The sequence below is a fragment of the Oryctolagus cuniculus genome, chromosome 11 (genome assembly GCF_964237555.1).
Source record: "Oryctolagus cuniculus chromosome 11, mOryCun1.1, whole genome shotgun sequence".
NCBI classification, from domain to species: Eukaryota; Metazoa; Chordata; class Mammalia; order Lagomorpha; family Leporidae; genus Oryctolagus; species Oryctolagus cuniculus.
The window spans coordinates 49934384-49957621 of NC_091442.1; the positions used below are offsets into that span (position 1 = coordinate 49934384).

The following is a 23238-nucleotide window of genomic DNA, read 5'->3' on the forward strand; positions in this document are numbered from 1 at the left end:
GTTTCTGTGTGGGTGCAAACTGTTGAAATCTTTACTTAATATATACTAAATTGATCTTCTGTATATAAATAAAATTGAAAATGAATCTTGATGTGAATGGAAGAGGAGAGGGAGCGGGACAGGGGAGGGTTGCGGGTGGGAGGTAAGTTATGGGGGGAGAAGCCATTGTAATCCATAAGCTGTACTTTGGAAATTTATATTCATTAAATAAAAGTTAAAAAAAAATAAAGAGCGTAACAGAAGGACAGGTTTTTCCTGAGTAGTGAAGCTAAAAAAAAAGTACATTAAAACATTATATATCTTCTAGTCCCGGTCGGGTCGCCGGATTCTGTCCCGGTTGCCCCTCTTCCAGGCCAGCTCTCTGCTGTGGCCAGGGAGTGCAGTGGAGGATGGCTCAGGTGCTTGGGCCCTGCACCCCATGGGAGACCAGGAAAAGCACCTGGCTCCTGGCTCCTGCCATCGGATCAGCGCGGTGCGCCGGCCACAGCGCGCCGGCCGCGGCGGCCATTGGAGGGTGAACCAACGGCAAAGGAAGACCTTTCTCTCTGTCTCTCTCTCTCACTGTCCACTCTGCCTGTCAAAACAAACAAACAAACAAACAAACAAACAAAAAACACATTATATATCAAAACAAAGGATTAACAGAAAAAATATATATAAAGCATAAAGAAAATAGACAAATTGCTGTAATAAATCAATCTTTATCAGTGATCACATTAAATGTAAATGGATTAAACTCTTATTAAAGCAAAGACATATGCAGATTGAATTTATAAACAAGATCCAGAAGCCAGCACTGTGGGATAATAGGTTAAGCCACCATCTGCAATGCCAGCATCCCATATGGGCACCCATTCAAGTTCTGGCTGCTCCACTTCCAATCCAGCTCCCTGATAATGTGCCCAGGAAAGCAACAGAAGATGGCCCAAGTGCTCAGGCCCCTGCCACCCACATGGGAGACCTGGAAGAAGCTCTTGGCTTTGGCCTGGCCCAGCCCTTGCTGTTGCAGTCATTTGGACAGGAGTTTCTCTCTCTCTCTCTCTCTCTCTCTCTCTCTCTCTGTCTCTGTCTCTCTCTCTCTCTCTCCGTCCCCCATAACTTTGCTTTTCAAATAAAATAAATCCTAAAAAAAAATTCATTTACATGATGACTACAAGAGACACACTTCAGATTTAAGGGAAAAAGGATGAATGCAAAAAAGCAAGAAAAAGGTATTCTATAATAAATAATAACCAAAAGAGAGCAGCAGTGGCTCTATTAGTGAGGCAGGAGACAGCTAAGAGTTAACTGGGGAAGCTGAGAAAAGCAAATTCCATAGCTCTTTCGGGGTCTTAGTCTGTTTCTCTGTTTCTGCCTCCCCTTCCCTGTCCTCATGATTGACCTTGACAAAGCAGGGCTAATTGGGAAAGCTGAGAACAAGAAACCGCAAGCTTAAAAACCACTCCCTTGGAAGCCCCCACATGCCAGATGGCCTCAGAATCACACTAAGGGCCACCCCTCACCCAACAGCCACCCCTACAAAAATAGCCCTGCAAAATGTGGCCCTTGTCCACATTCAGGGCCTCAGCTCTCAGCCTGTTGGCCCTCTCTTGTCCTCATGAGAAGCGCACTTTCTTTCCCCATAATGAACTTCTGCTATTATACTTACTGTGTGGGTTGCATTCAACTCATTGTCTGAGGTTCAAAAGAACCTGATCCCTGCCTTTTGACTCCGACAACATTGTCAGGCAAAACAATTTAAATCAAAAGGGATGACAAGAAACAAAATCAGGACATAATATATTGATAAAAAGAATGACGGCACACACAGATATACAACAATTACACATACACGCACATACACCTAAGAACAGAGCCCGGAAATATTTGAGGCAAAAATGAACAGAACTGAATGGAGAAACAGCTCAACAAGAGTTTGAGACTTTAAAGCCCCACGTTCAACAGTCAATAAAACGATCAACAACTAAGTAGAGGACCTGGGGGCCTATGTTGTGGTGGAGTGGATTAAGCTGCCCCTTGCCATGCCGGCAGCATCTCCTATTAGAGCCAACTAGAGCCCTGGTTGCTCCACTTCCAAACTAGCTCCCTGCAAATGTGCCCGGGAAAGCTGCAGATGATGGCCCAAGTATTTGAGGCTCTGCACCCATGTGGGGGAACAGGAAGGAATTCCAGGCTCCTTATTTTGCCCTGGCCCAGCCCTGGCCATTGCAGCCATTTGAGGTGTGAACCAGCAGATGCAGTCTCTCTTTCTCTCTGTGTCTCCCCTCTCTCTTTGTAACTCTGCCTTTCAAATAAATAAATAAATCTTTAAAAAATTACCAAAATCTATAACTTTCCACCTAACAACATCAGAATACACATTTTGCTGAAGCACATATGGAACTTTCTCCTTGACAGATGATAAACTGAGTCATAAACAATGAACTTAAAAAGACTGAAGTTAGGCAAAGAGTATTTTGCAGTCACAACAGAGTGAAACTAGAGAGCATTAACAGACAGAAAAGTAGAAAACTAAAATATATGTGGAAATTAAACAACACATTACTAAACAGCCAATGGGTCAAAGAGAAATTACAAAATATTTTGAGAGAGATGAAAACAAAAATACAACCCACCAAGAATTATGAGATACATCAAAAGCAGTAACTAACCTCAACTGGGTATTCAGCCTAGTAGTTAAGGTACCTGTGTCCAGTGTGAAAGTAGCTGGGTTCAATTCCCAGCTCTGGCTTGAAACTCCAGCTTCCTGCCAGTACAGACCCTGGGGAGCAATGTTCATGGCTCAAGTAATAAGGTCCCTGCCACTCTTGGGGGAGACCTGGATTGCCTTCCCAGTTCCTGGCATGGTCCCAACCCAGTCCTAACACAGTCCCAGCCACTGCAGGCATCTAGGAAGTGGACCAGTGGAAGGGAGCTCTCTTTTTCTGTCTGTCTCAAATAAATTGAAAATGTGAATAGACCTTTAACTTGACAAGGTTGACTCAGTTAAGGTAAACAGATAAAGGAACCCTGCCCTCCATCCCCGCCCCCCACAAAAAAGCATGGGTACAAATGGCTACCTTGGTGAAATTGACTAAATATTTAAAGAATTGACACCGGCCGGCGCCGCGGCTCACTAGGCTAATCCTCGGCCTTGCGGTGCCGGCACACCGGGTTCTTGTCCCGGTCGGGGCGCCGGATTCTGTCCCGGTTGCCCCTCTTCCAGGCCAGCTCTCTGCTGTGGCCAGGGAGTGCAGTGGAGGATGGCCCAAGTGCTTGGGCCCTGCACCCCATGGGAGACCAGGAGAAGCACCTGGCTCCTGCCATCGGATCAGCGCGGTGCGCCAGCCGCAGCGCACCGGCCGCAGCGGCCATTGGAGGGTGAACCAACGGCAAAAAGGAAGACCTTTCTGTCTCTCTCTCTCACTGTCCACTCTGCCTGTAAAAAAAAAAAAAAAAAAGAATTGACACCAAATCTTCTCAGATTTTCCCAACAAAATGAGAAGATGAAAGAACACGCATAACCTATTCTATCAGGTCTGACAGAATTTCTCTAGTTTGATACCACAGCAAGACACACAAAAACCAAACAAAAAACATACATCAGTGTCCATTATTACTACAGATGTAAAAACTATCAACAGAATATTAGCATATCTATTTCAGCAGCACAATAAAAGGATTGTGTACCATGACCAAGTGGGATTGATCACAGAACACAGAGCTGGGTCAACTTATGAAAACCGATTAACATAATACTCTGTGTCACTCGAATGGGGAAAAAATCAAAATGATCACCTCAATTGATACAGACAAAGCATCTGACAAAATCCAACACCTTTCACAACAAAGGCATTCAATAATCTAGGAATAGGAAGGAACTTTTTCAACTTTATAAAGGTCATATACCAAAAACAATAACACAGTGAATACCATACTCAGTGGTCAAAGACTAAAAGCTTTTCCCTAAGATCATGAACAAGATGTCTACTTTCACTTCTTTTCCAGACAGTACCCAAAGTTCTAGCCAGAGGATGTAGGCAAGAAAAAGAATAAGTGACTTCCCAGTGAGAAAGGAAGAAGCAAAATAACCTGTTTGTTGGTGGCATGATCTTACATGCAGAAAGCCGCAAGGGTTATAAACACACAAACCAGACAAAAGATGTGAGAGCTGATAAATGAATTCAGTGAAATTGCAGCATATAAAATTAGCACCTAAAAATTACAAATTCCATGCACTAGCAGTGAACAATCCAAAAGGGAAATTAAGAAAACAATTCCATTTATAGTAACATCAAAAGGAATAGGAATAAATTTAACCAAGGATGAAAAAGATCTAGATAATGTAAAGTACAAGTCACTGCTAACAGAAATGAAAAAAAAAAAAAACACATAAACAAATATAAAGCTATACCATGTTCAAGGACTGAGAGACTTAACAGTGTTAAAATGACAACTCTCCAACGCAATCTACAAATTCAACATAATCCCTATCAACATCCCTAAGTTGTACTTTAGAGGAAGAAAAAACCCATCCTATAATTCACATGAAACTTCAAGTGATCCCAGGTAGCCAAAACAGCCTTGAGGAAGAAGACATGGAGCAGCGTCACTGACAAGACTTCCACTGCACAGAGAACAGAAGAGATCACATTGTTCAACTACATGAAACAGCAGCCCATACACGACGCCCACCACATCTGGGGCTACTGCTCAAGGCCACTACACACAGCTTACCTGCTTGTCTGAACCAGGTGAGACACACAGAACACAATCACGCACCAGCGAAGGGGGTTTGTTACCTATAGATGGGCAACAGAGGACAGAGTAAGTCTCAGATCCACTGTGAGCTGGTTCTCCAAGGCTCAAGAAAGCTGCCCAGGGCAGATGGAGTCTGTCTTGACTGTGCCTGCTGCACTCTGCATGTGACACACCGGGCAAAGCTTTGAAGGACATCCTGCTTCCACGGGAGAGAGGAACAAGGCGCAGTCTGTCCCAGGCAGTTCCTCCCTAACTCAAGACGCTACAATTCCGGAGAGAGGTGTGAAATGAACAAAGCCTAGGCTGTTCCAGGCAGCCAGGTCCTATCTCAGGACACTGCACTCCCAGCACATTCGAGTTACTCTGGAGAACCACAAGCAGCAAGGAAGTGGGGGGAGGCAGGTCGGTCCAAGGCCACCCAGAGAACCATCCTGCAGAAGAATGGAGCTGGAGGACTCAGGCCTCCTGATTTCAAAACTTGTTACAAAGCCACAGGAACCAGAACAGTGTAGTACTGGAAAGAGAGAGGCTGGGTCCTTATCTTTTTTTTTTTAAAGATTTATTTATTTATTTATTTAAAAGTAAGAGTTGCAGAGAGAGGAGAGGCAGAGAGAGGAGAGGCAGAGAGAGAGAGAGAGAGGTCATCCATCTGATGGTTCACTCCCAATTTGGCTGCAACGGCTGGAGCCATGCTGATCCTAAGCCAGGAGCCAGGAGCCTCTTATGGGTCTCCTATGTGGTTGCAGGGGCCCAAGGACTTGGGCCATCTTCCACTGCTTTCCAAGCCTTAGCAGAGAGCCGGACTGGAAGTGGAACAGCCAGGTCTTGAACTGGTGCCCATAGAGGATGCTGGCGCTTCAGCCCAGGGCATTAACCCACTGGCGCCACAGCGTCGGCCCCTGGGTCCTTAAAAGAATAAAACTACACAATTATTTAAAAGAAACACAGGTGGGGCTGGCGCCGTGGCTCAATAGGCTTCCTCCGCCTGCAGCGCCGGCACAGTCCTGGTCCTGTCCTGGTCAGGTCCTAGTCCTGGTCAGGGCACCGGATTCTGTCCCGGTTGCCCCTCTTCCAGGCCAGCTCTCTGCTGTGGCCCAGGAGTACAGTGGAGGATGGCCCAAGTGCTTGGGCCCTGCACCCCATGGGAGACCAGGAGAAGCACCTGGCTCCTGCCTTCAGATCAGTGCAGTGTGCCGGCCACAGCACGCCAGCTGCGGCAGCCATTGGAGGGTGAACCAACGGCCGAGGAAGACCTGTCTCTCCGTCTCTCTCACTGTCCACTCTGCCTGTCAAAAAAAAAAAAAAAAAAAACAAACCACAGGTGGAAAAGCTGCGCGATGTTAGACATGGCAGTAATCTCCCAGCCATGGCACCAAGAGTGAAAGGGCTGCGGTTTGAATGTGTCTCCCAAAGTTCAAGTGTCAGAAACTCAATCCCCAGTGCAACAGTGTGGAGAGGGAAGCTTTAAAGAGGGCTCTGTCCACGAATGGACTGTCATTATCATGGGAGTGGATTCATGAACTCCAAAGTGGCTTAGTTAGAAAAGTGTGTTCAGGGGCAAGGCATTTGGCACAGCAGTTAAGAAACCGCCTGGGCCACTCATGCCCCACAGAGGAGAGCTGAGGGTTGGTGGCCAGCTCTGCCCTGGATACCCATTTCCTGCTAATGCACACCTGGGAAGTAAGCAGGGAATGGCTTAAGTGCTTACGCCCCTGCCAAGATCTGGTTTGAGTTCCTGACTCCCAGTCAACTGGGGAGGGAGCTGGCAGGTGAGTCTCTCTCTCTCTCTCTCTCTCTCTCTCTCTCTCTCTCTCTCTCTCTCTCCTCTCTCTTTGCTTCTCAAATAAGATCTTCTTTAGAAAAGAAAATTAAAGTGAGTTTGGGCTCCCTCTTGCCCCCTCCTCTTCTGCCATAAGATGCTATGGCAAGAGCAAGAGGCCCTCAGAAGATGCTGGCAGCTTGATACTGAAACTTCCCAGTCTCTGGTGTTCTATTACAGCAGAGCAACACGGAATAAGACTGTAAGCAACCACAGAAGAAGCTGATGACCTGCATTTCAACAAAATTAACAATCTTGTGCATCAAAAGATACTTTGAGGAGTGGCCATTTTGGCCTAGAAGATAAGTTGTGTTTCATCAAAATTTAAAATTTCTGTGGAATAAAAGATACTTCCAAGGGGCATTTGGGCTAGCAGTTAAGATGCCAATTAGGACCCGCCATCTCGTTTTGGAGTGCCTGGGTTAGGGATCTGGCTCCAGTTCCTGATTCCAGCTTCCTGCTCATGAGACCTTGGGAAAGCAACTGGCATTGTTCAAGGTAACAGAGTCCCTGCACCCACAGGGGAGACCTAGACTGAGTTCCCAGGTCCTGGCTTCACCCACACAGCTGTTGCAGGCCTTTGAGGAGTGGACCAGTGGATGGGAGCTCGCTCGCTCCCTCCCTCTCTCTGTCCCGCTCTCCTCCCCCCCCCCTTTCTCCTCCTCTCTCATGCTCTCTCTCCTCTTGCTCTCTTTCTCTCCCCCTTTGTCTCTCACTCCTCTCTCGTTCTCTCACTCCTCATTCCTCTCTCTCGTGCAGTGCGTGCATGCTATCTGCCTTCTCTTTATCACCGCCTCTCAGGGAAAAAAATTTAAGATATTTTTAAGAAAGATAACACATACAATGGGAAGAAATATTTGCAAACCAAAGATCTGACAAGGAATTCCTATCCAGAACATACAAATAAGATATTCCTATAACTCAACAACAAAATAACCCAATTAAAATTGGACAAATGATTCAACTCACTTCTTGAAAAAAATATATACAAATGGCCAATAAGCACATGAAAAGATGCTCACCACTGTTAGTCACAGGGAAACACAAATCAAAACCACAATGAGACACTACCTCAAACCCATCAGGATGGTTCTTTTCAATAAAACAAAATAACAAGTGCCGGGGCCGGTGCTGTGGCACTATGGGTAAAGCCGCTGCCTGCAGTGCTGGCATCCCACATGGGCACTGGCTCAAGTCCTGGCTGCCCCACTCTGATCCAGCTCTCTGCTAATGTGCCTGAGAAGGCAATAGAAGATGGTCCAAGTGCTTGGGGCCCTGCACCCACATGGGAGACCCAGAGGAAGCTCCTGGCTCCTGGCTTCAGATCAGCCCAGCTCCAGCCATTGCAGCCATTTGGGGAGTGAACTGGCAGCTGGAAGATCTGTCTATCTCTCCCTCCCTCTCTGTAACTGCCTTTCAAATAAAATAAACAAACAAAAAAGATTTATTTTATATACAAATGGCCAATAAGCACATGCACCGCAATTAGTCACGGGGAAATGCAAATCAAAACCACAGTGAGACACCACCTCAGATGATGTGGAGAAACTGGCGTTGTACATCTGTTCAGCAAAGTCCGGCAGTTCCTCGAGAACTACAGAATATTATCAAATGATCCAACACCCAGAAAGCACTGAATGCAGAGACTCATAGAGATATCTGCGTACCAGCGTTCACTGCAGCTTTATTCACAGCAGCAGAAAGGGGAAAACAAGCCAGGAGCCTATCACCAGATAAATGGATAAATAACATACAAACATACAACGGGCTAGTTAGTACTCAGGCTTCCAAAGGAACAAGACTGTGACACGTGATACAACATGGAAGGACCTTGAGAACATTATGCGACATGAAATAAGCCAGACACAAAAGGACACATACTGTCTGTCAGATTCTACTTATATCTGGACAGTCAAATTTGACCCAGAAAGTAGAATAGAAATGGAGATACAGTGGTCTGAATGTTTGCATCCTTCCTGGCCCTCAGGGCGGTGAGATCTTCGGCAGATGGTTAGGTCACAACTGTAGAATCCTCGTGGATGGAACCAGCACCCTTATAGAAGAGACCTGAGAGAGGCACCTCCCCCCACCCATGAGTGAGCCCACAGCAAGAAGGTACCATTTCTGAAGCAGACACCGAACTTGCTGACATCTGGACCTTATACTTCTCAGCCTCCAAAACTATAAGGAATAAATGTCTGCTGTGTATAAGGTGCCTGATTACGGTGATTTGTTACAGCAGCCCAAACGGACCAAGCGGTTACCAAGGTGAGTGGATGGGCTATTACCTAATTGGCACAGAGTTTGTGTTTCTTTTCTTTTTTCTTTTTAAAAGATTTATTTATTTATTTGAAAGGCAGAGAGAAAGAGAGAGAGAGAGAGAGAGAGAGAGAGAGAGAGAGAAAGTCTTCCATCCACTGGTTCACTTCCCAGATGGCCACAACGGCCAGAGCTGCGGCAATTTGAAGCCAGGAGCCAGGAACTTCCTCTGGGTCTCCCACATGGGTGCAGGAGCCCAAGGACTTGGGCCATCTTCTACTGCTTTCCCAGACCATAGCAGAGAGCTGGATCAGAAGTGGAACAGCTGGGACTTGAACCAGCACTGCAGGCAGCAGCTCTACTGACTAAGCTACAGCATCCACCCCAGAGTTTATGTTTTCGATGATGCAGACCTTCTCAAAATAATGGTGATGGTTACAGTCAGAGCTGGGCCAGGCCAAAGCCAGGAGTCAAGAACTCCATCCCGGTTTCTCACATGGGTGGAAGAGGCCCAAGCACTTGAGCTATCACTACTGTCTTCCCAGGTACACCAGCAGGAAACTGGATGGAAAGCAGAATGGCCAGTACTTGAACTGGGGCTCTGAGATAGAGTGCTGAGATCACAGGCAGTGGCTTAAGCTACTGTGCCACAACACCAGCCCCCAAAGACACACGATGACACGGTGTCAGAATACCACCATACAGATCACACTCACCAAGCACAAAGATGCAAAGACCTGGGGCTGCCACCTGGTCTAGGTTATGGCACTGAGGTTGTCAGTCGTGGGGCACACTGACAGCCGTTTCTTCCTGATGTAGCATCATCAGAAGCACACAAGATCAAGATGCAGGGACCTTTCTGCAACTGCTGCACTAGATTCTGATCGAGTCCACGGATTTTACCAGATCATTCCGCCTGCACTACTCAAGAACATCAATGTCATTAACCCTGTATGTAAGGATGCGTGGGAAGTGTGGCTTCCACTCTCAAAGCAGCTCCAAGTGTAAGAAACGATTCAGTATATGCATGGTGTTCAGAACCTGATCTGAAAGCATGATTTAGAAGAACTGGAAACACTGAAAGTGGATCTTGTACTGATGACTGAATCAGGGCTGATGTTCTCGGGGAGATGGCATTACTGTGGCTACAGGAGAGAACGTGACTGTGTATTTTTAGCTTCGGAGACCAGGTGCATTCAGGCTGGTATGGCTGTAGACTCAAGCGTGTATTTTTAAAGGCCTGACATGGTTGTTCCTCTGCTGGTTATATCAACTAATAACCTTCCATGCTCCATATTTTTAAGATGTAAATGTTGGTTAAAGTTTACTATATTTGCCTTTACCTCTTCTCTTACCATGTGATATTTTTAAAGTATTTCTTTCTTTTTTTTTAAGATTCATTAACTTATTTGAAAGCCAGAGTTACACAGAGAGGAGAGGCAGAGAGAGAGAAAGAGAGGTCCTCCTTCCGATGGTTCACTCTCCAACTGGCCGTAACGGCCAGAGCTGCGCCAATCCGAAGCCAGGAGCCAGGAGCCTGCTCCAGCTCTCCCACGTGGGTGCAGGGACCCAAGGACACTGGGCCATCCTCCACTGCCCTCCCAGGCCATAGCAGAGAGCTGGATGGGAAGTGGAGTGGCCGGGTCTGGAACCAGTGCCCATATGGGTTGCCGGCGCCTCAGGCCAGGGCATTAACCCGCTGCGCCATAGCGCCAGCCCCACCATGTGATATTTTTAAGTTACATATTTAAAACTTTCTTAAAATCAGAAACAAGAAATATGTTGCTTTTCTCTTCCTTCTTGACACTCCACAAACGATGAATTCCTCTTTTCAAACACCTTACATACATATTCACTCTGTGAGGGGCTGGCTCCTGCAACATACAGCTGAAAGGTTGACGAGTGACAGATAGCTTGACTGGCCTAGTCCCCAAGTGACTTAAAGAAAACATACATACTTCACAGTCTCCACCAAAAAACAGAGAGGGGAAACTTTCCAACTTATTTTGGAGCCAGTGTTATCCTAATACCAAAACTAGACAAAAGCATCACAAAGAAACTGCAGACCAATAGCTCTTATAAATAATGCAAGAAGTTCTCAACAGGATACCAGCAAATCAAATCCACCAATATAAAGAAAAAGAATAATCTTACATCATGATCAGGTGCAGCTTGCATTAGAACTGCAATGTATAGGGGCCGGCGCAGTGGCAAAATGGGCTAAGCCTCTGCCTATGGCGCCAGAATCCCACATGGGCACCAGTTCTAGTCCTGGCTGTTCCTCTATCAATCCAGCTCTCTGCTATGGTTTGGGAAAGCAGAAGATGGCCCACGTGCTTAGGCCCCTGCACCTGCGTGAGAGACCTGGAAGAAGTCTTGCTCCTGACTTTGGATCTGACCAGCTCCAGTTGTTGGGACCATTTGGGTAGAAATCAGCAGATGGAAGACCTCTCTGTCTGTCCTCTCTGTCTATAATTCTCTCTCTCAAATAAATAAATAAAACCTTGAAAAATAAATGTAATATATAAGACGGTTTATCTGAAAACTAATAATTATACTATATCAATAACAAAAGACAAAAACCACACGGTTATCTCAACAGGCACAGAAAATTATTTAATAAAATATGATGCCCCTTCATGATTAAAGTGAAAAACAAACTTGAAATAGAAGGAATTTATGCAAATCACAGCTAACGTCACACAAAATCAAATCAGCGCCAAAGTCACACCAAATCACATCAAAGCCAGCATCACACTGAATCAAACCAAAGCCAATGTCACAACTATGCAAAACACAGCAAACACCATACTCAGAGGTCAAAGATGGAACACTTCTCCTGAGATCCAAAAGACAAAGACACTCTCACCGTTTCTATTCAGAATATTACTGGAGGCTGTAGCCACAGAATTGGGCAAGAGAAAGAAGTAAATGGGGCCAGCACTGGGGCTCAGCAGGTTAAGCTGCTGTCTGCAGTGCTGGTTTGATTCCTGGCTGCTCCATTTCTGATCCAGCTGCCTGCTAATGGGCCTGGGAAAGCAGCAGAGGATGGCCCGAGTGCTTGGGCTCCTGACCAACGTGGGAGGCAATGAGGAACCTCCTGGCTCCTGGCTTCGGTCTGTCCCAGCCCTGGTATTAATACACACTCATTTGGGGAGTAAACCAGCAGATGGAAGATTTCTCTCTATCTTTGGCCCTCTCCCTTTGTAATTCTGCCTTTCAAATAATAAGTAAATAATTTAAAAAATTATATTAAAATAAAACAATAATTAAAATAATTTAAAAATAATAAAAATAAGTAAATAATAATAAGTAAATCTTAAAAAAAGAAGTAAATGGCAACTAGATTGCAAAGGAAGAAGTAAAATACGTCTTTGCAGATAACACAGCCTTACACAAAAAAATCCCAAGGAATCCACTAAAAACTATATTATGACTAGTCAATGAGTTTAGCAAGGTTGCAGGATGCAAGGCCAATATGCAAAACTTAGTTGCATTTTTACACATGTGCAATGAATAATCCCAAAATTAATTAAGAACACATTCCATTTACAACAGCATCAAAAAGAACAAAATATTTAAGTATGAATTTAACCAAAGCAATGTAAACACTGGGGAAAACATTTAGCCTAGTGGTTAGACTGCCTGTTAAGAAGCCTGCATACCATACTGGAGTACCTAGGTTCTGTATCCACCTCCTGACTCCAGCTTCCTGTTAATGTGCACCTTGACAGGCAGCAGGTAGGAGACCTAGGTTGCATTCTCTGCTACAGGTCTTGGCCTTGTTCCAGCACTGGCCATTGAAGGCATTTGGAGAGTGAACCAGAAGATGGGAGAGCTTACTTGCTCGCTCGCTCATTCTCCCCCCACCAGCCTCTCAAAATACAATTTAAAAAAATATAAAAAGAAAAATGTGAAACCTATACTCTGGACACAAAGCTGAAAGAAGCTTAAAAAGAACTAAATAAATGCAAAGACACCTGTGGGAGTCCCCCAGAAAGGTCTCCTTCCATCCCAGAGCCTGTGACTTTCACCTGATGGAGCAAAGGACGTAACCTGAAATGATCCAGGTAAGACCCCACACAATCACACACCTCAGGATCCACACAGAAGACAGGGGCAGAGGAGTTCTGAGAAAAGAGGCAGAGGCAATGTGACCACGGAGGCAGAGATCAGTGGTGCAGCCATAAACCAAGGAATGCCTGAAGCCTCCCAAATGTTAGAGCAGCAGGGAAGAGATGCTCTCCCAGAATCTGCAGAGAAAGTGGCCCCACCAAGTCCCGGATTTTGGGTTTCTGGTCTCTTTAGCCGTAAAATAAGTTTGTGCTGTTCTAAGCCAATTCATTTGAGGAAATTTGTTACAGTGACTCTGGAAACCTAACACAACATCCCATCTACTGTGAGGATGGTGATACTTCCTAAGTGATGGACAGACTCAATGCAACCTGCCACCATCCCAGCTGCTTCTTTAAAGAAACTCACCGGCGTGTTTTGGCACAGTAAGATAAGCTGCTGCCTGTGACGCCAGCATTCCATATAGGAACATAGGTTCAAGTCCTGGCTGCTCTGCTTCCAATCCAGCTCCCTGCTAGTATACCTGGGAAAGCAGCAGAAGACCGCCCAAGTACGTGGACCTCTGCTACCCATGTGGGAGACCAGGATGGAGCTCCTGGCTCCTGGCTTCAGCCTGGCCTACCCTAGGCCACTGTGGCCATTTTGGGAGTGAACCAGTGGAGGAAGATCTCTCTCTCTCTTTCTTTGTCTTTCCCTCTCTCTGTCACTCTGCCTTTCAACTAACTAACTAACTAACTAACTAAATCTGTTAAAAAAAAAAAAAAAACAAACTCAACATGGAAATGCTAGGGACCCAGAACAGCCAAAACAATCTTGGAAAAGAAGAAAACTGGAGGACCTACACTTTCCCACTTCAGAACTAATTTAAGGCACAGTAGCTAAGACAGAATGATAGTGGCACAGAGACAAACAACCAGTTTTAGACCAATGGAACAGAACACCGCCCAGAAATAAATCCTCACATTTATAGCCAATTGATATTGAAATTTAAAAAAAATTATTTATTTATTTGAAAGGCAGAACTACACAGAGAGAGAGAGAGACCTTTAATCCACTGGTTCACTCCCCAAATGGCCTCAATGGCCAGGGCTTGGTGAGGCTGAAGCCAGATACCAGAATTCCATCCTGTTCTCTCAGGTGGGTACAGAGGTCCAAACACTTGGCCCATTTTTGATATTTTCTCAAGTTCATTATCAAGGAGCTGGATTAGAATTGGAGTAGCTAGGACTCAAACTGCACCCATATGGGATGCTGGCATTCCAAGTGGCAGCTGAACCCACTGTGCCAACACTGGCCCCATAATCTCTTAATTTTTAAAAAAGATTTACTTATTTATTTGGAAGGCAGAGCTACAGAGAGGCAGAGGCAGAGAGACAGAAAGAGAGACAGAGGGAGAGAGAGAGAATCTTCCATCCACTGGTTCACTCCCCAGATGGCCACAATGGCCGGAGCTACGTCAATCTGAAGCCTGGAGCCAAGAGCTTCTTCCAGGTCTCCCAAGAGGGCTGCAGAGGCCCAAGGACTTGGGCCATCTTCTACTGCTTTCCCAGGCCATAGCAGAGAGCTGGATCAGAAGAGGGGCAGCCAGGACTCGAACTGGCACCCATATGGGATGCTGGCACTGCAGGCAGCGCTTTACCTGCTCTATGCCACAGCACTGGCCCCGTCTACTCATTTTTGACAAGGGTGCCAAAACACTTCAAAAGGGAAGGAATCATCTTTTTTTTATAAAGATTTTATTTATTTATTTGAGAGTTAGAGTTATAGACAGTGAGAGGTAGAGACAGAGAGAAAGGTCTTCCTTCAGTTGGTTCACTCTCCAAATGGCCGCAACAGCCAGAGCTGGGCCAATCCGAAGCCAGGAGCCAAAAGCTCCTTCTGGGTCTCCCACGTGGGTGGAGGGGCCCAAGGACTTGGGCCATCTTCTACTGCTTTCCCAGGCCATAGCAGAGAGCTGGATAGGAACAAGAGCAGCCGGGACTCAAACCAGCCCATATGGGATGCCAGTGCCGCAGGCGGAGGATTAACCTACTGGGCCACAGGGCCAGCCCCGGAATCATCTTTTCAACATATGACAGAAACTTCTCAAACTTGCTAAGTGAAAGGAGACAGTAACAAAAGACGACATATTGTATGATTCTATTTATATTAAATGCCCGAACAGGCAATTTCAGAGGCAGAAAGTAGAGAAACAGTTTTGTAAGAGCACTGGGGAGAAACAGCAGGTGGTTGCAGATCAGTGCCAAGTGTGACAGACTGTGATGATGGCTGAACTCATATACCTGAATGGTATATGAGTTATACCACCATAAAGCTTTTATAATATAAGTCATGTATGAAGTCATGTATGAAGGACAATGAGTATGAATGTGACATTGTAGCAGGTGATACAACTACTCTGCATCTTGATTTTGGATTATGGTGGTGGTTACACAAATCTACACATGGGCTACAACTGCACAAAGTACATACACCCGAACACAAAGACTATATGTAAAAAATGGTGAAACTGCCGGCGCCGTGGCTCACTAGGCTAATTCTCCGCCTAGCGGTGCCGGCACACCGGGTTCTAGTCCCGGTCGGGGCGCCGGATTCTGTCCCGGTTGCCCCTCTTCCAGGCCAGCTCTCTGCTGTGGCCAGGGAGTGCAGTGGAGGATGGCCCAGGCTTGGGCCCTGCACCCCATGGGAGACCAGGAAAAGCACCTGGCTCCTGGCTCCTGCCATCGGATCAGCGCGCCAGCCGCGGCGGCCATTGGAGGGTGAACCAACGGCAAAGGAAGACCTTTCTCTCTGTCTCTCTCACTGTCCACTCTGCCTGTCAAAAAAAAAAAAAAAAAAAAAAAGGTGAAACTGACAAAGTTTCTGTAGTGGGGCTCACAGCTCATCAGGCTCCTGGGTCTGGGTCTGAGTTTGAACTATAGCCATGTACAATGTTGCCACGGGGAGAATCTGGGGCAGGCAAATGGGAACAAGTGTACCTTTGCCACAATTTCCTGTACATCGTAAGAGTCTATATCCAGGGCCGGCGCTACGGCTCACTAGGCTAATCCTCCGCCTTGTGGCGCCGGCACACTGGGTTCTAGTCCGGGTCAGGGCACTGGATTCTGTCCCGGTTGCCCCTCTTCCAGTCCACTCTCTGCTGTGGGCCAGGAAGGCAGTGGAGGATGGCCCAAGTGCTTGGGCCCTGCACCCACATGGGAGACCAGGAAGAAGCACCTGGCTCCTGGCTTTGGATCTGCACAGCACGCAGGCCGTAGCAGCCATTTGGGGGGTGAACCAATGGAAGGAAGACCTTCCTCTCTGTCTCTCTCTCTCTCTCACTGTGTAACTCTGCCTGTCAAATAAATAAAAAAAGTTCTTTTAAACTAAAAAAATACTAAACAAAAGTGATGGGCTGGGGAGTCACAGTGAGAACCCATGAACTAAATGATTGTCGGTAGGACAGTTCAGTCACCCAAGACTGCAAGCACATGACACCTGGGGTCAGGGCGGGCTCTGCCCAGCTATATTCTCCCAGGTGGCCTTGGGCTCTCTCTGAGCTGCTCCAGGTGTGTTTACCTGTATGCATCACCTGGCTCTCCCATCTCTCCAATCAACCAGTGTGTGGGATTTTCACACTCTACATCAGCACTCCTGCACAGCACCAGCCAAACACAGTGACCACATTTCATAAATGCAGGCACACAGCAAACTGTTTTTCTAGAATATGCCTTGTTCATTAATTTGTTTATTTTATTTGAGAAGGTAGGGGCCTGCAGTGGCCTCGGTGGGCCAGGATGAAGTTGGGAGCCAGGAACTCAAACCAAATATCCCATACATGGTCAGCAAGGCCGCAAACACTTGAGCCACCACCACCTGTTGGCTGTCAAGGTCTGCATAAGCAGGAAGTTAGAACTGGGAGCAGAGCCAGGACTTGAATCCGGGCACTGACGTGGGATGCATGCATCCCAAGTGGTGTCTTAACTGCTATATAAACACCTTCCCCTTATTAATTTTTACCATCCAGTAAACCTCCCAGGAACTCCTACTGCGAGGGCCATCCAGGGGCCCAGTGCTGTTGTTGAAGACAACAAATGATAACTCTTCAACAACAGAAGATAGTCAAAAGACCCAGCTGCCTGGGTCACCTTACAGCCTATAACTCCAGACATAAAAGGTGACGTGTGCACTATCCATGCAACCAGAGAGCCTGGAAAACATTCCTCTCATCAAAGACTTGATTCAAAAGCCAAATAGCAGGGCTGGCACTGAGGCACAGTAGGTTAAGCCTGCGCCTTTGAAGATGGGCGCTGACTTGAGTCCCAGCTGCTCCATTTCCAATCCAGTTCCCTGCTGGTGCACCTGGGAAAGTAGCAGAAGATGGTCCAAGTGCTTGGGCCCCTGCATCATGTGGGAGACCCAGAGGAAGCTCCTGGCTCCTGGCATCAGCCTAGCCCAGCCCCAGCCATTGTGACCATTTAGACAGTGAACTAGTGGATGGAAGACTCTCTTGCTCTCTTTCTAACTGCCTTTCAAGTTAACAAATTTTTTTTAAAAAAAAGCACATTTAAAAATAAAATAAACAATTTGTGATCATTTCTGGAAAACTGTAAAGCAACGGCAGTGAATGAACTGCATGAGAACATGAATCTTGTCAACGCTACAGGAACAAAGCCAGATATTGCACAGGTCCATTTATATTACATGCAAAAGCAGGAACAATTAACCCAAGTCTTGGAGGGTGCAACAATGAAGGGGACAGTGGCTTTGTTTTCTGGGACGGCGGTTTGTTCACATGTACTCTGTGACAACTCCCGTTACAGCTCTGGCCTCCAGTGCGGCTTCTTGGGAGATGCGGCCTCTGAGGAAATGCACTCAGCCCTCCCTACCCATGGATCCACATTCATGGATTCAACCAACTGGGAGTGGAAGATATTAGAAAAAAATCCTGTCTGTATTGGACACATACAGACTCCTCTTCCCCGTCAGTATTCTCTACACAATTTTGACATAGTTTCTCCACAGGCCATAGTTTCCAGAACTCTGATATATGCATGGACTACATTAAAATAAACTTAATTCTTAATTCCACTTTCCATGACCTTTTTGAAGTACGCTGATTTTCCCATGGCATTTACATTGCATCAGGTGTTACAAGTCATCCAGAAGTGATTTAAAGTATACAAGATGGGGGTGGGTATTTGATGCCACTTGGGATGCCGGCACCCATACTGGAGTGCATGGGATTGAGTACCAGACCCATTCCTGACTTCAGCTTCCGATTCATGTGCACCCTAGGAGGCAGCAGGTGATGGCTCATACTCATGAGGGAGACCTGGGCTGAGTTCCCAGCTCCTGGGTTCAGCCTGGCCCAGTCCCAGCTGTTGCAGGCATCTGGGGAGTGAAACAGCAGATGGGAAATCTCTCCCTCTGTTCCCCTGCCTTTTCAATAAAGTAAAATGTTAAAAAAATAAAAGTATTGAGGAGCAGTTGTGTAAGTCATATGCAAGCATGTCATTTTATACAAGGAACTTGAGCATGTGTAGACTCTGGCATCCATGAGAGGTCCTGGAACCAATCCCCGTGGATACTGACAGATTGTACCTAGGGTGAGTGAGGTCATGAGGCTGGGTCCCTGATCCAATGGGATCAGGGCCGTCACAAGAAGAGACACCAGAGAGCTCTTCTGCTTCTCTCTCTCTCTGCTTGCACAAACAAGACATCATGCATGGACACAGCCAGCAAATGGCTGTTTACAACCAAAGGGGAGTGGTCTCACCAGACACCACCCCTGCTGGCACCTTGATTTCCAGGCCCCAGAAATGTGAGAGAAGAAATGTCTGGTGCTCAAGCTCCAGTCCACAGTATCTTGTTATGGCAGCCTGTGTGCAGATTTAGTCTTTTTTGAAAATGTGTATTTCATCTTTTATGTGTAGAAGAAAATGAACTAAAAGATTTTATTAGCAAAGATTCATGCACCAAACATTTCCTAAGCTCCTATGATGTGCCAGCTTCTGGATACTCATCCCTTGAAACTAATATTTTAATGCCAAGGCTTTGCTGCCAAGATTCCAAGGCAGAAATCGGTGGAAATGTAGAAAACACTAAAAATGTAACTTGATTGTCTCAGGACATCATGTGAACATGACACTGCCAGCAGTCACATTCGCCAGTGGCTAAGGAACCAGTATGAGGCAATGCTCAGTCCCCTGGTCTTTCTCTCACACCAAGACTGCCAGTTTGTGCAGCTCATGGAAGAAATAGCTGGGTATGAAAACAGAGCAAAGAAAGAACAAACTGATTTGGGGGCTAGTATAGACCCTGGCTTGATCCCAGTGAATCATTTTTTTTTAAGATTTTATTTATTTATTTGAGAGGTAGAGTTATAGAGAGAGGGAGACAGAGAGAAAGGTCTTCCATCCGTTGGTCCAATAATCATTTTGTAAAAATGATCATTTTAAATTTAATTTGAGGGGGAAGGAGGAGAGAGAGAGAGAATGAGACAGAGAGACCTCCCATCTGTTGGTTCACTTTCCAACTGCCCACAACAGCTAGCACTGGGTTGCGCCAAATCCAGAAGCAGGGAACTTAATCCAGGTCTCCCATGAAGAAGGCAGGAACCTGATCATTTAAGCCATCAACACTGCCTCATAGGGTCCATGCTGGTGGGAAGCTGGAATCAGATTTTAACTAGGGCCTGGTGCTGTGGTGTAGTGGGTAAAGTTGCTGCCTGCAGCGCTGGCATCCCATATGAGTGCCAGTTTGAGTCCTGGCTGCTCCACTTTTGATCCAGCTCTCTTCTATGGCCTAGGAAAGCAGCAGCAGATGGCCCAAGTCCTTGGGCCCCTGCACCCACGTGGGAGACCTGGAAGAAGCTCCTGGCTCCTGGCTTCAGATTGGCCCAGCTCTGGCTGTTGCGGCCATCTGGGGAGTGAACCAGTGGATGGAAGACCTCTCTCTCTCTGCCTCTGCTACTCTGTAACTCTGCCTTTAAAATAAATAATAAATAAAAAAATTTTAACTAAAGATGCTTTAATATTTCTGGTGGATGTGTGTATGTTGTATGCAAATATTTTGCCATTTTGTATAAGGAATTTGAGCATCCACAAGTTTTGGTATATGCTGGAGTCCTGGATGGATAAATGTATTTGATTTTCTTTCCAGGTTCTTGACACATAATTCTTAAAGTCCTTGGAAATTCCTCAGAGAACGGGATGAGAGGAGCATCTTTTGTTGTCCATAAGCCCTTCCAGTTTTGTTACAAGGTGACTCTGGAGGATGGCACAGGTTACCAGGGGGCACCAACCACATGATCGCCAACCTCCAAGGAGAGGCGGGACTGGAGATGGAGCCCCTGTATCTCATGGTCTGGCTGTTGATCTGTATCCTTTTTAACATCCCTTATATGAAGCCAGTTGATAAATCTCTGTAGATGTGAGCCACCCTAGCAAATCATCAAGTCCAAGGAGAAAGTCATAGGAACCCCATTAACAGCCAATCAGTCACAAGTTACAACCTGGGACTTGTGGCTGGCCTTTTAAGTAGGGGGGCAGCCCTGTGGGGCTGGGCCCCTAACCTGTGGGTCTGGGCTAACACCAGGTCATCAGCGCGAGGCCTGATTTAAAGTGTGGGCATCCATCTGGTGTCTGCAGAGGACTGGAGAATTGTTTGGAGAGGTAAAGTCCCACATTTGGTGTCAGATGTGTTCTGTTGATTGAGTAGGGAATCAACTGCCTTCCCTTTTCCCTCATTTTAACTTAATTACCTTCTAAGGAACGGAGTGCTGGATCTTCAACTGATGAATTTCAGGGACACAACTCAACCTATAACAGATCAGCACCCTATTGACAAGACCTCGGAAATCCAGTCTCCAGACGGCAATATATCAGTATCAAAATCTTAACACACATTTCTCCAAAAAACAACTAGCAAAGACTAGCACATGCAAAGATGCACAACACTGTGTAGTCCTCAGGGAAAGGCAGATCAAATGGTGACACGCTTTAGGTTTACTGGAATAGCTAAACTCAAAAAGACAGACAATAATAGGTATTGGAAAGGATCTTGAGAAACTGAACCTTTTACACCTCTGGTTAAAATGTAAAATGGTGCAGTCGCTTTGGAAAACAATGTTAAATGCACTTACTATATGACTCAGCAATTCCACTCCTAGGTAAATTGAAGAATTCGTTGGACCAAAATACATTTATCTTTTTTTTATTTTTTTATTTTTTGACAGGCAGAGTGGACAGTGAGAGAGAGAGACAGAGAGAAAGGTCTTCCTTTGCCGTTGGTTCACCCTCCAATGGCCACCGCGGCTAGCGCGCTGCGGCCGGCGCACCACACTGATCTGATGGCAGGAGCCAAGTACTTCTCCTGGTCTCCCATGGGGTGCAGGGCCCAAGTACTTGGGCCATTCTCTACTGCACTCCCTGGCCACAGCAGAGAGCTGGCCTGGAAGAGGGACAACCAGGACAGGATCCGGCGCCCCGACTGGGACTAGAACCCGGTGTGCCAGCGCCGCAAGGCAGAGGATTAGCCTAGTGAGCCGTGGTGCCGGCCTACATTTATCTTTCAATCCCATTTTCTGCAAACTTTTTGAAGTGCCCTCATATATACAAGAGACATTAAAATATATCTACACAAAGTTTGGTACAAGAATATTCATAGCAGTATTTTCCATAAGAGCCAAATAGTAGAACCTACCCAAACGATAAATATGACAGAGCATATCACACAGAAGACAATCATTCAGCAAGAAATGCAATTAAGTACTGATACATGGTACAACAAGGATGAACCTCAAAATCATTTGCTAAGTGAAGTAAGCTAGATGGAAAAGACCACCTTTAGGCGAAGGCATTTGGCTCAGCAGTTAAGGCTCTGCTTGGGATACCCACATCCCATATCTGAGAGCCTGTGTTCAAGTCCTGGCTCCACCTCTAATTCCAGCTTCTTGCTACTGTGCATCCTGGGAGGCAGCAGGTGATGGCTTAAGCAGTCGGGTTCCTGCCAGCCATGTGGGAGACCCGGACTGAGTTTCTGGGTCCTGCTTCTTCGGACAATACCAGCCCTGGCTGTTGCAAACATTCCAGGAGTGAAGCAGTGGACAGATAATCTTTCTCTTTCAAATAAAAATAAACAAATAAAATTTTAAAAAGACTACATATTGTATCTCTTGGTTACATGAAATATCCAAAGTAAGTAAAAGAACAGAGTAGATTAGTAGCTGCCTCGGCTCAGGAGAGGGACAGGGTGGGAATGAGGAGAACGGGGAGTGACTGTTACAGGTTCAGGCTTTTTTCTGGAAGGAAAAAGGACCCAAAATTTGAATATGACCCTATAAATGTACTGAAAATCAACACTCTTTAATCAAACCAATACTCTTTAAGTGGGTAAACTTTATGGTATAATAAGTTATATATCGGCCGGTGCCGTGGCTCACGAGGCTAATCCTCCACCTTGTGGCGCCGATACACCGGGTTCTAGTCCCGGTCGGGACGCCGGATTCTGTCCCGGTTGTCCCTCTTCCAGGCCAGCTCTCTGCTGTGGCCAGGGAGTGCAGTGGAGGATGGCCCAAGTACTTGGGCCCTGCACCCCATGGGAGACCAGGAGAAGTACCTGGCTCCTGCCATCGGATCAGCGTGGTACGCCAGCCGCGGCGGCCATTGGAGGGTGAACCAATGGCAAAAGGAAGACCTTTCTCTCTCTCTCTCTCACTGTCCACTCTGCCTGTCAAAAAAATAAATAAATAAAATAAGTTATATATCAATAAAGCTTTATAAGAAATTTTAAGGCAAGAGCTGGCACTGTGTTGTAGTAGGTAAAGCTACCACCTACAGTGCCAGCATCCTATATGGGTGCTGGTTCGAGACTCAGCTGCTCCACTTTCAATCCAGATCTCTGCTATGGCCTGGGAAGTAGAAGATGGTACAAGTAGAAGCAGTAGAAGATGGCCCAAGTGCTTGGGGCTCTGAACCCACGTGGGAGACCTGGAAGAAGCTCCTAGCTTCAGATTGGTCCAGCTCTGGTAATTGTTTCCATTAGGGGAATGAAACAGTGGATGGAAGATCTCTCTCTCTCTCTCTCTGTCTGCCTCTCTGTAACTCTGTCTTTCAAATAAATAAATAATAAAAATATTTAAAAAAATGTTAAGGCAGTAACTTATAAAACACATGGAACCAAAACAAATGGCTATTATTTATATTATTGTATTATATTTATAAAGAGTTCCTGTAAATCTAAGATGTCTACATTTTAAAAATAGGCAAAGGATGACAAATTAGTTTTTTAAAAAATACAAGTGCTAAAACATACCTGGAAATATGCTGGACATGACAGTAAAAGTCAGTGTTATCTGGTCCCCA

General features: G+C 46.0%; 1 protein-coding gene across 4 annotated transcripts in view; it reads right to left on the bottom strand.

The window, feature by feature from the left end:
* The window catches only part of NINL (ninein like), a 146077-nt gene that overhangs the window by 91486 nt on the left and 31353 nt on the right, over nt 1-23238 (bottom strand). The window contains exon 1 of one of the 4 annotated variants that reach the window (XM_051834441.2): nt 4782-4923. The exons of 1 other annotated variant lie outside the window; for it this stretch is intronic. The gene's annotated coding sequence lies outside the window, so the exon portion shown is untranslated. Of the gene's footprint in view, nt 1-4716; nt 4925-23238 lie in introns of those variants that run through there. 2 more of the 4 variants (XM_051834442.2, XM_070052158.1) reach the window with 2 other exon arrangements.